General features: G+C 45.7%; 1 protein-coding gene across 11 annotated transcripts in view; it reads left to right on the top strand.

Annotated features, from left to right (window-relative positions):
* The window catches only part of LOC113212572 (tachykinins), a 116,656-nt gene that overhangs the window by 84,501 nt on the left and 20,300 nt on the right, over nucleotides 1-11,855 (top strand). For 4 of the 11 annotated variants that reach the window (XM_052269255.1, XM_052269257.1, XM_052269260.1 and 1 more), the window contains one exon: nucleotides 11,622-11,683. The exons of the other annotated variants lie outside the window; for them this stretch is intronic. The gene's annotated coding sequence lies outside the window, so the exon portion shown is untranslated. The remainder of the gene's footprint in view (nucleotides 1-11,621; nucleotides 11,684-11,855) is intronic. 11 annotated transcript variants of the gene reach the window in all.

Below are 11,855 nucleotides of genomic sequence, written 5' to 3'. Positions count from 1 at the left end.
CCACGAACCGCGGATGTAGACCGCCCCTCCCTGCTGTGGTTGACTCATCATCCGGAAGTGACCCAACTGCCGCGTGGGAGCTGCATGGTGTGTGCGAAGTCAGTGCAGCCCAGCCCAGATCCCCGAGGGGCGATACAACGAGTGTAACGTGCGCCATGCATTTGCGGGAGATGAGGAAACAAATCACTTGTTTTTGAAGCGTCAAAGATACACCCGACCTTCATGCTGCTGACGGTGGTACAAAGTACTGGCGCGTTCGTTGAACTTTGCGAATTTTCTTGAGCAGATTTGAATTTTCCTGCTGGGACCCGGGTCGGATAGGGGTTGGGTCCCGGCGGGTATAAGGCCAGGGGCACCGTTACCGGTCCCTCGTGGGGGCAAAGCGAAAGTGAAAGGGAAGCACCCCGCCCCCGCCCCACCGAAGTCCCGTCCCGCCCCAACCCCTGCTGGCGGACGATGAGTTCCTTACCTTACCCCACCCTCTGCTCTTCCTCTTGCCGTTCCTCCGCGTAAAACTCCCGCCAGGCGCGAACACACCTCGGTGAATGGGTTTACTTAGTACACAGTGTTATGGTAATCACCCTTTTCCATCTCTGTTTTGACGGCGGGTATAATAATTTCCCGCGTCCGTCCGTCCGTTCGTCCCACCGCTTGCGTTATCATTGTTATCGCATAGTTATCATCGTCATCATCATCATCCCCATTATTTCACCGCTCGGCTTTGTACTGCACCCACGCCTCCGCCATTGCTTTTAGCTAGCAGCGTCTAGCAGGCTGTGTGGCCCTGTGAAAATGTGTCCTGCCTGTTCGATATACCGGCTTCGAGACATCTAACAAAAACTTTCACGCCGCGACGCTGCGGTTGCTGTGCGGTTGTAGATTGAAATAGGTAAACTGATATCAACGTACAAAATTCCAAACGTAAACTCATCTTTTGGCAAAACGTGATATTTGAGAAAACGCCGAGACTTGGTTTCAAGTTCAAGTGAAAAACAAGCAGGCCCGCCCTTTCGCCGAACGTAGTTGCCAGCTCCGCTTCGCTTCGCCTCCGTCCGCTTCTCTCCGCTCCGCTTCTCTCCGCTTCCGTCCGCTTCTCTCCGCCGGCAAGTCCGTTCGGCAGGGGCCGGACCTGTTTGGCCTGCTGGCGGCGATGGTCGGGACCATTTCCGTCACACGATTTGCTGAAGAACATAATCAAATGATGTAACGGGCCTTCGGCCCGCTAAAACCCGTCGTCTTTAAAATTTGCCCCGTAGACACGAGAAAGGGATGTAACGGTGAAGCACCGCTACTACAACCCTCAATTCTGCTTAGAAAAGGTTTTTTTTTTGGGGGGGGGAGTTTCTATCCTATTTTGCCGTTTTTAGGCCTTCTTCTACAACTTATTGTTCACTACAGCAATTTTTAGCTTATTTTCGTCAAAAAATACCCTAGCGCCTAAACGGTTAGAGATAGAGCCAAACGGACGAAATTTTCGCCCAGGGGGTTCAATTGGTGACAGTGGGCTAGTCAATCCGCATAACCTATGGGTTGGGGATTTTGCCCACCCCGGTTTGGTTTTGTCGGTTGCCAAGCCCAGGGCATGCAAAATCGCACTTATTTTTTTGTAGTTGCACACTCACTCGCATTGATGCAGTGGTAACATCTGTCCACCTAAAAGAAAGGAGGAGCGAGCACACGTCACGGGGAGGACTATTCTGGTATATGGAGTGGGGGGGGGGGGGGAAGGGGAGGTGAAAGAGATAAGAGGGAGAGAGACAGGGTGTGTTGGTAGGAGTGTATACGGGGGAAGGAGAAATAGAGAAATGTTTCACCAGATGGGTTCAGACCCTGCAATTTGGTTGCTGTGCCGAACGATGCAGGAAGACAGATACTGTTCAATACTGCCATACGACGTACGTCACATCCAGGACGCAACACGTAGACATACAACCTTTGTCGAGAGTGAACTGTGGGTGAGGAAATAAAGGAAAAAAATTGAATGGATGTCATAAATAGAAGTAAGAATGTTATCTATGGCACTGATCACGCACAACAAAACGGCACGCATAAACGCGAGGGGTCCCCCACTAGCCAACTTGTTGTACACTTGCCCGCGCCCAGCTCGCGTCCACTCACCAAAACTGTCCAAAACTCGTGAAATTTCGCAAGAACCCGCGAAAACTTTCAGGCTCGCGTCAAAATCGCCCAAAGTCTAAACAAATCAATTCCAACTCACGCCTTTCCCGCGGCAACTCGCCAACGCGTTGTGCACCTATTTTGGAAGTACGAGACCCCTCGCATAAACGTTCTCTGATTTTAAGAATTTTAGTAGTATTGGACTGTAGTCTGTATACAGTCTGTATACAGTTGCTCAACATCAACACGAGACATGTCTTGTTCGTCAAACCAGAGTAATTTTTTTTCTTGTCAAGCCAGATTAATTTTGGCGATAGAAAGTATGTTCTTGTCATTAAGGACCAAGAAAGCCCAACTCCCAACTGTAGGTTCTGTTTGTACTTCGTAACTCTTGTCGGGAGTGCTGTTCGAAACTAACCCGCCAAACTGCAGTTAAACTGTGCGTTTACTGTGTATCACACATTTTGAATGCATTTGTAAATGTGATCCGTGTACAGTGCGCCATTGCAGTTGAAAGTACAGACCCTTCCACTCGGGTTGTCACATAAATATTGTTTTTCTTTCATTTCCTTCTTTGAATGATAATTATTTATAGCTATCCCACGAACTCTTAACTTAGTCTGAGTATAATACTTTACTTTCTTGTGCAGTCATAATACGACGAACAGTGGTTCGTACTAGAAACTGTTCGTATAATGAAGAATGACAGAACTGGAGATTCTTCTCATTACAAAGAAAAGCACAAAGGCCAACGGTCGGAAAAGGGCACTGTTAATGCCGTGGTCGCCTAGCTTATTTCCAAAATGTTGGTAGTCCGTTTTGATTACCAAATTTTGGCCTCCTTTTGGAAAGAAGGCCAACTTTTGGAAAGTAAGGAGGCTAAAAATTGGCAGCCTCCAAAAAGACGACTAAACTTTAGCAAGCAAAGAGGTTAAAAACTTACAGCCTCAAGACGACCAAAATTTAGCAAGCAAAGTGGCTAAAAATTGGCAGCCTCAAAAGACGACCAAAATTTGGCAGCCGAAAAGGACTGCCAACATTTAGGCAAGCTAGGCGACCACGGCGTTAACAGTGGGGGTGTAGTTGGAACCCTAGAACGCTGTTCCGCACGCAGCCTGGGCAGATGGCCCACCACGGGCAGAAGCGGGCAGCAGGCGCGCTTTGCTAGGAATGCTGTGGCCGAGGGGGAGGCTCGTGCATTATTCGCACTAAACCTTGGAATGCAGTATCCGGGAGCTGTATTCACACGCGCGTTGTATTGTGGACACCATTTTACGAACCGTAACGAGGCAGCAGGAGACTGCCGCGCGAAGCGCTGGCGGGACGGGAAGCACTTAACCGACTCGTGCCGTGAGAGATCCGCGGCGTGTTGCTACTAGCTGCGACTTTGCATGAAACACAAACTCTGGAAATTACAGGACGATATATTTTTGCGATTCGAGCCGCTTGTAAGTAACATTTTGTTGCGCTCACTAACTTGTCGACCTTTGTAGACGTTTTTGTCTTCACATTTCACTTTACCCTTCAATTATAACATTATAGCATCAATACGTATAGAACATGCTCAGTACTCGCTGTAACTTTCTTATGCTTGGGGGAGTAATTTGGTAATATTTTCGGGTCATTCAATACTAGGTAGATGTACACCAGACCACGTCTCGCGTAACAGGCTTCGCGATATCTCACGAAACACTGTGACGCTGGGACGCGCCTGACGCACATCTACCTAGGCCTGTGGCACTGACACAGGCACAGCCGTAAAAAAGTCTTCGGCCCCAAATGTAAAAAAAAAATCACCTCAAGGTTCTATTTTGACGAGTTACCCTACCAGAGACCATCCAACATTCGAGAAAAAACTTTAAAATGTTTTGGTGTCATTTCCGTGTGGAAAATACCCTCTGGCGTCTAAACGGTTAGAGATAGAGTGAAAGGGACTAAATTTTGATGCGATAAATCGGTTCTTCTCTGACGAGTTACCTATTTGAACCAGGGGTACGTAACTTAACATGAAACTCCCCTTTAGCGGTACGTTATCCGTTAAAGTTATAACTTATAATTTGTGGCCATTCAATGAAACGTTAAGAGTTAGACTCAAAATGCCGGAACAAGCTCCAACTAGCACCAGAATAATGTTTGACGACCCATATAACTTTAACTTTTATTGCAAATTGTTAAACGTTACGTTACATAACTAACGTGTAACGCTGCGTTTCACGTTAATTTATATAACTAACGCATAACGCTAATGCGTTAAGTTACGGACCCCTGCTTTGAACACTATAAAAAACATCTGTAAATTAGCAATATTTTCCAGATGCTTGTTAGATAGCTCGTGTTTGTTTGATTTTTTAAAGAAATGGACTTCCGGTTTTAAGCAACGACATTGTTTTTCCATCGGTAGTCGAACTAAGGATGTTTTCTGGGGTGTTTTATATCACAGGAAAACAAAGGTACGACTTAATCGCTTTAAGAGGGTGTTTAGTTTTAAAGTCTTCTGAAAAGGTGCGAAAATGTCCTCACGTGATAAATTTATCACCGTTCGGGTAGTTTGAATGCCTTTCTATAGAAATGATCAATTTTAATGAGTTTATGATGGTATTCAAACCTGTCCTGCCTTTCTTTTCCCCGTGGTTTCGTCTCTTTTCGTCATTTCTGCATCCGCCCGCAGCTCCACACAAGCCGCATTTTTTAGACGTTCTTGAGAACATTTTGTAGTCGAAATCTTCTCCTTTGCTTCTTGTGCTGTCAAGAGGAGAGACACGGGTGGGGTTCAAGTGGGCGAGGAGGAAACATCACCACCTGTTGCCCGGCTGCTCAACGTGAAGACAGGAAGATGAAGAGGTTTGGAGGACGCTCAGCGGCGCGCTGCGCCACTCCTCGGTGGTCGCGTCCCTAGAATGTTGGTAACGCTCGGAATGCACCTCATGTCATGGTGCTGCATTGGCTCTGTACGCGGGTGTTTGTATTAGGATGGGAATGTTGGGCTAGAGGGTCAAGGGTCCGAGGCCTACGTGGGAACCTGCCTAAATGCAGGGGTGAAAGGCCGAAGGACCCTGTCCCCTGTTGACACCTTTTTATGGAGGGGGGGGGGGTCTGGGAAATGCTAGTAAGCATCTGAGAATGACGTTGACTGGGTGTACCCAGCAGCACAGTACACACAGAGAATTATTTTATTCAAAAAAATCATTTTCAAATTCAAGATGCAGCCGCAAGTCAAATGCGTGATGAAAATTAGAATTGTGACATATTTAAGATTTGCCTTTTAATAACTCGGTGTACCTGCTCGACGTGTCCAGCGAACAAAGCCACGTGGCTGATATCTGCGGAGTGCCCGTTAACAAAGACACAGGTTTACCACCAGGCGCTCCGCAGATGTAGCTTTGTTCTCCGTACACGTTGTGCTGTCAAAAAAGGAGTAAGTAACTTGCCCTATGAGTCTCATGTCAAATGTTCGTTCTCCTGCAGTGTACACTGGAGAAAATCATGCTGTGGTGCTATGAACAGCTGTAACAGCCTGAGCAGATATTTTCTCTTGGATCCGCCTTACGAACATTCTGTTGCTAACCTTGCAGACGATCATTCGTCGAGCCCAACGGCATAATAGCTGGGTAAACAACATTTTGTCGTAGGATGTGGGACCGTGTCGCACGGTGAACTGTTTGCAGCCTTGCAGCAGTGTGTTCTTCGGCCAGCAATATGCCGCTAAAACCAAAATTTATTTTGCACAAATGTTTTTTCCTCGGCGATTTCGATTTTTAGTGCGGTTTTGCTCTGTCAAGTCAAATGTGTACATTGTCTAGTTTAAATAGAGCGTACCGTACATGGTATTCATACTTTAATTAATGAGGTCATGTCTAGGTACGCTTTTATAAATGCTTACAAACACATACGCTTTTACAAATGCATACATAACCATTTACATGCCCATGTACATTCTCATGTACGCATTAGTAAAAGTGTACATGCCTTATGTACACTTTTTTTAAAGTATACTATGTACACATTTGAATTGAAAGAGTGTATTCGCACAAATGGATCCTTGCCTTGAGCAGCGGTGGGGGCTCTGTTGCCCTACACGGCTGATGTGGAGTCACAGGCCCTCGGGGACTTCTCAGTCGGAACACCACAGAAGCACCTTGACCTCCATGTTGCCCACTTGGTTCAACACACAGGCCCCTCTCCTCTCTATTCGCCTCTCTCGCCATCTCCTTCTCCATTCCTCTACTCTCCGTATGTAATTCCCTTTCCTCCGCTTCCACCCTGCGTTTCCTCCCTCCCCTAACATCTGTTTTCGTTCCCCATCTCTCTCTTTCTCTCTCTAGCTCCTTTTCGCCTTGCTGTCCTCACGAGAGTTGCCACTAGCTCCAGAAGTGCACTTCTCTGTCAAGAAAGCCAGCGTTGTTTTGATACTCTTGTAAGGACAGCTACGCTCCTTGCTTCGCTCCAGAAACATGGGAGCGGATACTTTTCCTTTCGACCGCACTTCTTGATATTTCTTGCTTCAGAAAGTCGATGTTATTCCCTGAACTTTAAATATTGAATTGTAAGTTCTTCGTGATCTTGTTCTTGTAATCAAGCTTCTAGCAAGATATTGTCGCGATATTGTCTCAATAAAAACGACTAAAAAGAAATACTGTAAGTGATATGTTATTTATTAAAACTAATGGTAAACTAATATCAAGTGTGTGGCTGTACGCACGTACCCCACCCTTATACTTTAAAAAATATATCGATGAAGCATAGCGTTCACAGCTGGTTTTGAAAAGAGAACTATCAGCGAAATTAATAAGTATTTTCAAGTCCGAAATCGGTCTCCTAAAATCGATCCATATTATTTAGAACGCTATTTTGTTTTGCTTTACTGGGAACAAAGTCATGTCGGTCAGTATCCCCGGCTGTTGGACAGCGTGGCGTGCTCTGGGTTTATTGGTATACTCAGGTGAGGCAATAAAACAATTTATGAAGTGAAGAAACGATATCCGCACGGTGGAAAGGCTGATTGACCGCGTATAGCGCGCACTGGATGCGGGGCAGGTTAGAGAGAGGAGGGAAGAGGAGGTGTAATAACGTTCATAACTGGTGACTGGCTCACTGGCTCACGCCGCGCACTTTCGTAGTTGTATTGTACCGCATGCAGGAGTGTGGGCGGGTTGCCTACTCGCCTCGCGCACGGGGCCATGAGGAAGGAGCTGTGGGCAGCGTGCACTCAGGAAAACCATTTCTTCATTCAGTATGTTTGTACTTGAGTTTGCACAAGAGCAATTTTTCTCTTAAAACAGTGCAAAAATACAATTAAATGAGATCGAGTCTCGTCTTCGCATAATAGAACATTGTTTAAGGACAAGATTATTTAGAAATAAATTGTTCTTACTAACGTTTTTTATTGTTTCAAGCAAAAAGCTTTGCGATGAGAAGTTACGTCCTAAAAAGCCATCAACTGAAGGCACAAAAAATAAATAAATCAGCAACAAAGCAGATTATCACAGATCTAGATTTAGTGCGGTTCAAATCATATCGTGATTGGCGAAAAAGTCCTTACTATTAAAATCAATTCTGGGATTTCACGGAGAAAAACTCGACAACACACAGATCCCTTTTGCATTTTGCTGTGTATAAACACCCAAAATTTTACGCACACATAATTTTATGCACAATTTCGTGCACAACTATGTACTACAAAGTACGTAGGGGTTTAGTGTGAAAAATATTGTCAAAACCCTTTGATATTTCCCAAAGGGCTCCATACATTTTCACCTGTCGAATTCAGCTTCGAAACACACAGACGGCTGCGAGTAAATAACCCGATACCTTCATTGACATGAAAACTAAGAACGGAGTCATCTGGGAATTTCTGGTAGTGGTTGAGAGAAAATCGTCGGGAAATCCCAAGAAATTATTCACAGAGTATTCTTTCACACTCCATTATTTGTTTGAATCATCAAATGCATACCGACTACCGACAACTGATCATACAGGGTGGGTGATCCGCGCCGTGGTTTTTTTCTGCTTATACTGTACCGGATTCACGCGTGCGGGCGGGCTTGCCTATCGTCGCTTGCCATGGCGCCTTATGGCCCCGTGCGACTATGCAACCCGTCCGCACGCATGAATCCGGTACAGTATAAGCAGAAAAAACCACGGCGCGGATCACCAACCCTGTATGGATTATCTATACATAGCATTTGAGGTGGTTATTTGCATTAGAAAGTTGTTTCAAACAAGTTTAGATTTCAGCCCTCCTACTCGTTTTGTTCAACCTGCTAACACCGTGCGGCGCTGTAGCTAGCTACTTTAGCTGTGCGTACGAAAAACTGAGGGGGCGTCGTGGCCTGGTCAGAGAGACTTTCTCTTTCTTAGCCCTGTGGGCTAATTTTTAACGTGTAGAATTCCCCACCCTATATTGAAGGGAGACTGGCAGCCTGAGACGCGTGATTTCAACATACTCACCTCCTGCAGACAGCAGGGCTGACAGCTGACATCGGGTTTTACAACCCCACCAACCCCCTTGTTTACGAGCGAACGCTGCCAACTTACGGCCATTCGTCTGGTGCGGGGCTGCAGCGCGCAGCACCAACAGCGAAGCGCAGCGGACTGGGAAGCCACACTTGCTTTTATTTTAGCCCATTAATTCACTGATCTCCGATTCAGATAATCGGAAAATACTACTTACTATCTGTTCTGCGACATAAAATCTGCAGTTTTCGAAGCTATTTGAGCTGCTATTCCTATATCGTTACTTCCATACGCAGCATACCCGCTTTGTGCATGTGCACTTTTAAGCATTTGCATCAAAATTCCAGAGTATTTTTTTTGTGGCATGTTAGCCTCTTTTGGTTCGCTACTGCTTATTTTGCTTTCGTAATTGCAAAGTAAGTGTGCAAAGCATCCGTTTTTTTCGCAAATTACAGCGAAAAGCGTTGCTTTTTGATGTTTGAGTTTCTTGTTTTGTGCCGGGCGGAACACTACTGGTAGCATTAGTCGAGTCCAAAAATGGTTAGCAAAAATGTTCTGATGCTTCCCCGCACTTGGGCCTTGTAAGGTCCGCTTATCATTCAGACGGCGTCGGTGGACCCACGCGGCGCCTCGGGCCACAGCATGCGCCGCCTAGAGCCCGGGGCAGCCCTGAGCAGACTGCGCACCTGCCTGGCAAGGGAAGGGTTGCGGATGCCTTACGCCATAGGCCGACCAGAACCCAGACGTATCGGGTGTGGTGGGGCGCTGGGCTCCTCCTACTTTAAAGAGACGAGTAGCGCTGCAACCAAACTTCATGCGATGGAGTTTGCTTTGTTACTTTGTTATTTCATCCCCTTACCTGTGGTGGGCTGTGTTTCAGAGGAGCTCAGGATGATGCAGCGACAAAACCTTGTACGGCTTCTACCCGTTCTTGGACCATCGTGTCAGCCTCTACTCGTTAAATCTTACGAGCGCCACTTTTCGTATGTTATGAATGTCGTAACATGACGGTTTTTGTTCACATTACGAACGATTTTTGGATCAGTAACCTACTTAGTGATCGACTGTCCCTTCATAACGTACGAATCTAAAAAATCATATCTTATTACGAATGAACGCCTTCTCAAGATAGTTCGGATATCGAACCAATTGTGTTCGTATATGGCAACACAGATTTATTCATACTATGAACATAAGCGTTTCTAAGATTTTAAGAGTGTCGATTGCAGTCGAATCCCACCACTTTTTCCTGCCATATTGAAGCCATGTGCGGGGTTGCTACGTTAAGTTAAGCAAAGTATTTCCATGAAAACATCTTAATTGTTTGCAGAATGTGCTTGATTGTCTAGTAGACAGGCGTCGATGCAGCCTAATCCACTTCACATGGCTGTATCAATTGGCCCCTAATTACCAAAATAGGGACACGTTGGCCGTTGGCAAGTGGCGCGCCACTTGGACGCGAGTTACAGACGGGAGTTTGGACCCGAGCTGGACGTGAGATTGGCACGAGTCACGAGTCGGTGAGTGAGTGGAGAGCCGAGGGGTCCCTCACTTGCAAAATAAGTGTACATCCAGTTAGCGAGTTAAGCGTGAGTTGGGATCAATTTAACACTTCGTTGAGATTTTAGGGCAATTTTTTGCGAATTTAGTGCGAGTTGTCGCAAATTTTCGTGAGTTTTGCGTGTCAGATGTAAAATTGGACGTGGGCAAGTGCACAATGGGTGGGCTATTGGGGAACCCATCGCTTCGAGCTGAATTCGTTGGAGTTTTTCTTTCCCTCGGCCCGACAGCACTGGCCACATCCGCACCGCTCGCCGCGCTGTGAGCCGCTGGGCTGGCCCTGTGGGCTGGCCCTGTGGGCTGGCGCCGACCTGCCCTGACCTGGCGTGGCGACGACTGCGGCGACGGCGAGGCGTGCCGTTCGTATTGACATTAGCTGGGTCGTGATTAGAACAAACTGGCAGAGTGTGGGGTGCTGGTGACCCCGTCGCCCCCGCCGCACCTCGATGCCTTTCCTTGTTGTCTTGAACCCGCATTACCTTTCAGCGGATTGAAGACGCTTTGTCAGAGTAGTACAGTAGTTGTTGATGGGGGAGACGACACTTTAAACTGTTCCAACAGAATTAAGAGTGATTTTGATTACTCCGTGAAACGTAGAGCGAGCTCTCTTGATCTAATAGAGCGACATTGCTTCATCGCTCTGGTAGAGCGATTTTTGCGAAATGACTCAAAGCACTGACAGTGGATTTGTGATAATAGAAATACAAAATCGTGCCATAACTCCCGTTTTGCGGTTCCCATGATTTATCACATCCAGAATGCGATAACTCGTTATTGCAAAATCTTGCAATAACGGAGTATCCCATTATTAGAGCACACCTTTGCGCATCTCTCATTTTCTCTTTTCTAAATTTTTTTCTGATTTTTGTCGATTTTTATGCATTTTTACAGATTTCTAGGGAATTTTACCAACGTTTTCCGTTTTCCTATTTTTACGGATTCTTACGGGTTTTTGACCGATTTTGATCAGTTCTGACCAATTTTTACGGATTACACCGATTTTGACGTGTTTTGTACGGATTTTGACTGATTTGTACGGATTTTGATCGATTTTAACGGATTTTGACCGACTTTTGCGGGTTTTGACCGATTTTCACGGATGTTGAGCGATTTTTAGCTTGTTTTACTAAAATCGGAGAAAATCATAGGTAATTAGAGAAAATTGGAGGAAGTTTGGTAAAATCAATAGATGCACAAATTTTTGTAGTAGTCATTATCGCATTTTTGATGACAGTGAAACAGCTTCTTCGTAACCGAAAATCTTTCAAAAATGACTCTAACCGAGCGACGCTTGCAAAAATGACTCAAAATAAGTCTTAATCGTAACAAAAAAGGACGCGAAACTGACTCCAAATAATTAATATCGCTCCCCCAGACGTCATCAAATTGGATTCACAATCTTGCTCTATTTGGATCGCATTTCCTCACTCCGCTTTCAGTGATAGACGAATGGCACTGATGGTACTGATAAGATTCTATTGTGTTTCCAGGCTTTGGCGTGGCAGTCAAACTCTCGCCGACGATCAGTTGGTTCCCAGGATTGTTGAATAAGGTGAGACAAGACAACTCAATGCATTGAGAAAGTCGTACCTAGCTGTTAGTAAATTTAGTGCAGATTTGCATTTTCTGTTCAAAATAGGTTTCCAGCTAGACAAGTGTAAAATGTAATAATCCTTTTTGTCGACGCTGATTTTTGTGGCAGCAGTCTAACCTTACTCTGGGTC

The sequence above is a fragment of the Frankliniella occidentalis genome, unplaced genomic scaffold, assembly GCF_000697945.3.
Source record: "Frankliniella occidentalis isolate FOCC.00 unplaced genomic scaffold, Focc_3.1 Scaffold87, whole genome shotgun sequence".
Lineage (NCBI taxonomy): Eukaryota > Metazoa > Arthropoda > Insecta > Thysanoptera > Thripidae > Frankliniella > Frankliniella occidentalis.
This window is presented reverse-complemented; position numbering and strand designations above follow the sequence as displayed.